We start from the raw sequence: 6,000 nt of genomic DNA, 5'->3' as shown, positions 1-6,000 counted from the left end.
AAAATCTCTATCTTCGTTTCATCTGTCCACCAGACTTGTTTCCAGAAGAATTTTGGCTTTCTCACATATATTTTAGCAAACTGCAGTCTAGCTTTTTATGTCTCTGTGTCAGCAGTGGGGCCCTCCTAGGTCTCCTGCCATAGCAGTTCATTTCAGCCAAATGTTGATGGATAGTTCACACTGACACTGATGCATGAGCCTGCAGGACGGCTTGAATTTATTTGGAACTTGATTCGGGCTGCTTATATACCATTCGGACTATCCTACATTGCAAACTGTAATCAATTTTTCTCTACCATCCACATCCAGGGAGATTAGCTACAGTGCTTTGGGTTGTAAACTTCTTGATTATGTTGCGCATCATGAACAAAGGAGCATCAAGACCTCTGGAGATGGACTTGTAATTTTGAGATCGTTTTTATCCAGCCTAATTTTAGAGTATTGTGTGAAATTATGTCCAATTTGCCTTTTTTCCTCAGTTTTTTGGTGTTGTTCCAATACACACAAAGGAAATAAACATGCTTATAACAAAACACTAGATGGTGGCCCAATTCTAACGCATCGGGTATTCTATAATATGTATGTATGTATATATATATATATATATAGCAGCCACATAGCATATAGCAGAGACCACGTAACAGAGACGTATATAGGAACCACGTAGTATATAACACAGCCACGTAGTATATAACACAGCCCACGTAGTATATAACACTGCCCATGTAGTATATAACACTGCCCATGTAGTATATAACACAGCCCACGTAGTATATAACACTGAGCACATAGTATATAACACTGCGCACATAGTATATAACACTGCCCACGTAGTTTAACACAGACAGCCACGCAGTATATAACACAGGCCACGCAGTATATAACACTGCGCAAGTAGTATATAACACTGCCCACATAGTATATAACACTGCCCATGTAGTATATAACACAGCCCACATAGTATATAACACTGCCCACCTAGTATATAACACAGCCCACATAGTATAAAACACTGCCCACTTAGTATATAATACTGCCATGTAGTATATAACACAGCCCACAAAGTATATAACACTGCCACGTAGTATATAACACATCCCACGTAATATATAGCATCCACGCAGTATATAACACTGCCCACGTAGTATATAACACTGCCCACGTAGTATATAACACAGCCCACATAGTATATAACACTGCCCAGGTAGTATATAACACAGCCCACGCAGTATATAGCACAGCCCACATAGTACATAACACTGCTCACATAGTATATAACACTGCCCACATAGTATATAACACTGCGCACATAGTATATAACACAGACTACGTAATATATAGCATCCACGCAGTATATACTACAGCCCACGTAGTATATAACATTGCCCACGTAGTATATAAAACTGCCCACGCAGTATATAACACAGGGCACACATTATATAACACTGCCCATGTAGTACCGTATTTTCCGGCGTATAAGATGACTTTTTAACCCCTCAAAATCTTCTTAAAAGTCGGGGGTCGTCTTATATGCCGGGTACAGACAAATGTGCATATGGTGGGTGGGGGGGAGTGGTCCCGATGACGAAGAGAGGGGGCGTCTCACAGGAAAGTGTGAGTGGAGTAGCCCCGTTACCTCATTGCGTGGTGCATCTTCTTGCAGCGTCGGAGCTCCTCCGGCATCTCCTCAAGGCCCGGAGGCACCGGCAGCTCCATTGTTGCGATGCGGTGGCCTCCGGGAAAATGGCCGCTGGGGGCGGCACATGCTCAGATTCAGATCTCGTCCCGAGATCTCGGGAGACGAGATCTGAATCTGAGCATGCGCCGCCCCCAGCGGCCATTTTCCCAGAGGCCACCGCATCGCAGCAATGGAGCTGCCGGTGCCTCCGGGTCTTGAGGAGATGCCGGAGGAGTCCCGACGCTGCAAGAAGATGCACCGCCCCACGGCACGAAGAGGAGCTGCCGCTACCAGCACAGAAACCCTATGCTACCGCAATGAGGAGCCGCCGCTCCCCAGCACAGAGACCCCCACGCTGCCGCAATGAGATAATAGGGGGCTACTCCACTCACACTTTCCTGTGAGACGCCCCCTCTTCATCATCGGGACCACTCCCCACCCCAAAAGGCACATTAGTCACCGGCCCAATAAGACAACATACGGCATATAAGAAGACCCCCGACTTTTAAGAAGATTTCATATTTTAACTGGAAAAGTTGGGGGGTCGTCTTATACGCCCAGTCGTCTTATATTTCCCGGAAAATACGGTATATATTAGCCACGTAGTATATAACACAGCCCATATAGTATATAACACTGCCACGTAGTATATAACACAGGCCACGCAGTATATAACACTGCCCACATAGTATATAACACAGACAGACACGCAGTATATAACACAGGACACGCAGTATATAACACTGCCCACGTAGTATATAACACTGCCCACATAGTACATAACACTGCTCACATAGTATATAGCACAGCCCACATAGTATATAACACTGCGCACGTAGTATATAACACTGCGCACATAGTATATAGCACTGCCCACGTAGTATATAACACAGACAGCCACGCAGTATATAACACAGGCCACACAGAATATAACACTGCCCACGTAGTATATAACACTGCCACGTTGTATACAACACTGCCCACGTATTATATAACACTGCCACATAGTATATAACACAGCCCACGTAATATATAGTATCCACGCAGTATATAACACTGCCCACGTAGTATATAACACTGCCCACATAGTATATAACACAGCCCACATAGTATATAACACTGCCCGCGTAGTATATAACACAGCCCACGCAGTATATAGCACAGCCCACGTAATATATAACACTGCCACGTAGTATATAACACTGCCCATGTAGTATATAACACTGCCCACGTAGTATATAACACTGCGCACGCAGTATATAACACAGCCCACGTAGTATTTAACATTGCCCACATAGTATATAAAATTGCCCACGCAGTATATAACACAGGCCACACAGTATATAACACTGCCCACATAGTATATAGCAGCCTCGCAGTATATAACGCAGCCCAAGTACTATATAGCGCTGTGGGCACCATATCCCTGTTAAAAAAAATAATGAAAATAAAAATTAGTTATATACTCACCCTCCGGCGTCCAGCGAAGCTGTCCCTATGGGCACGATGCAGCCACCAGCTTCCGTTCCCAGCGATGCATTGCAAAATTACCCAGATGAATTAGCGCTCTCGCGAGACAGCTGCGTCATCATCTCGCGAGACCGCAATGCAAGGCCCGGAACATCGCGATAAGCGGGAAAGGCGCCGGGAGCTGAGTATATAATGATTTTTTTTCTCTTATTTTTAACATTAGATCTTTTTACTATTGATGCTGCATAGGCAGAATCAATAGTAAAAAGTTGGTCACACAGGGTTAATAGCAGCTTTAATGGACTGCATTATACCGCAGGACAGAGATTTGTTATAATCTTTGGGGTAGAGTTACAGCGGCTAATTAATTTATTTTCATTGAATTGAAGAAAAGTATCTAATTATATGTATGGGAACACATTGTTGACTTATAATTTTTAAATAGTTTGTGGCTAATAGTGTATTACTCCTGGGTTGAATATTTGTATTCCATATTCCATGTATTATATTTTCTTCAGGAGGCAAATGTACATACAATGTATGTGACCTTGTTATTTTCAGGGCTGCGGTGATCAGTGCAGAAAGAGTCGAGGCTCAAAGATGCCAACACAAGATCTGACCAGATGATGAAAATACAGCAAAAGAAAACTAAGGGTCACTTCCATCTTTCTGTCTGTCTTTCTGTGTGTCTGTCTGTCACGGAAATCCCGCATCGCTGATTGGTCGCGGCATAACGCGGTGTAAGGCAGTCCGTTAACGCTGCCATTAACCCTCTGTGTGACCAACTTTTTACTATTGATGCTGTCTATGCAGCATCAATAGTAAAAACATATAATGTTAAAAATAATAAAAAATAAAAAAATCATTATATACTCACCCTCCGACGGCCCCCGGATCCAGCCCAGGCCTTTCCCGCTCCTCACGCGCCGCTCCGGTCGCAATAATGCATTGCGGCAATGACCGGAGATGACGTACCGGTCTCGCGAGATAGCTACATCATCACGTGTTATTGCCGCTTGGGACCGGAGCGGCGCGCGAGGAGCAGGAAAGGCCTGGGATGCATCCGGGGGCCGTTGGAGGGAGAGTATATAACTATTTTTTATTTTAATTCTTTTTTTAACAGGGATATGGTTCCCACATTGCTATATACTGTGTGGGCTGTGTTATGTACTATGTGGGTAGTGTTATATACTGTGTGGGCTGTGTTATATACTACGTGGGCAGTGTTATATACTGCGTGGGCTGTGTTATATAGTACATTGGCTGTGCAATATACTACGTGGCTGTGCTATATACTACGTGGCTGTGCAATATACTACGTGGGCTGTGCAATATTCTACGTGGGCTGTGCTATATACTACGTGGCTGTGCAATATACTACGTGGCTGTGCAATATACTACGTAGCTGTGCAATATGCTACATGGCTGTGCAATATACTATGTGGCTGTGCAATATACTACTTGGGCTGTTCAATATACTACGTGGGCTGTGCTACATACTACGTGGCTGTGCAATATACTGAGTGGGCTGTGTTATATACTACGTGGCTGTGTTATACACTATGTGGGCTGTGTTATACACTACGTGGACTGTGTTATATACTATATGGGCTGTTATATACTACGTCGCTGTGCTATATACTACGTGGGCTGTGTAATATACTACATGGCTGTGCTATATACTACGTGGCTGTGCAATATACTACGTGGGCTGTGCAATATACTATGTGGCTGGGCAATGTACTATGTGGCTGTGCAATATACTACGTGGCTGTGCAATATGCTACATGGCTGTGCAATATACTATGTGGCTGTGCAATATACTACTTGGGCTGTTCAATATACTACGTGGGCTGTGCTACATACTACGTGGCTGTGCAATATACTGAGTGGGCTGTGTTATATACTATGTGGCTGTGTTATACACTACGTGGGCTGTGTTATACACTACCTGGACTGTGTTATATACTGTATGGGCTGTTATATATTACGGCGCTGTGCTATATACTATGTGGGCTGTGTAATATACTACGTGGCTGTGTAATATACTATGTGGCTGTGCAATATACTACGTGGCTGTGCTATATACTACGTGGTTGTGCTATATACTACGTGGGCTGTGCAGTATACTACGTGGGCTATGCAGTACACTACGTGGGCTGTGCTACATACTACGTGGCTATGCAATATACTACGTGGGCTGTGTTATATACTACGTGCCTGTGTTATACACTACGTGGGCTGTGTTATACACTACATGGGCTGTGTTATATACTGCGTTGGCTGTTATATAGTACGTGAGCTGTGTTATATACTACGTGGCTGTGTTATATGCTATGTTGGCTGCTATATACTACATGGCTGTGCTATATACTACGTGGCTGTGATATATACTACGTGGCCAGCCGCGAACAATCAGTGACAGGCGCACTCCGGCTGTGAATTGGCACGGGATTTGAACCACTCTTCGCTAATTAGTCGCGCCCGGCCAGCCGAATTCTGTGTATTCATTGTATTATTCTAAAATCTTCATAAATAAACTACAAACATATTCTAGAATCCCCGATGCGTTAGAATCGGGCCACCATCTAGTCAGATGAGATGTCACCAGTAAGATATTGGATGTAAATATTTATTCTGCATCTACACTGTACGACTTGTAGAGAGATGATGAGAGTAATATGCTTGTTTTGCAAATGAACCATCCTTATTAATTATAGTATCATCCCTTAATATATACTGCACTCATTTATTAGTTATAGAACCACCCCTTTACCCCTGAGGGTGGTTTGCCCGTTAACGACTGTGCCAATTTTTACAATTCTGACCACTGTCCTTTTATGCGGTAATAA

The sequence above is a fragment of the Ranitomeya variabilis genome, chromosome 5 (genome assembly GCF_051348905.1).
Source record: "Ranitomeya variabilis isolate aRanVar5 chromosome 5, aRanVar5.hap1, whole genome shotgun sequence".
NCBI lineage: Eukaryota > Metazoa > Chordata > Amphibia > Anura > Dendrobatidae > Ranitomeya > Ranitomeya variabilis.
Note: the sequence above shows the minus strand (reverse complement) of the source record.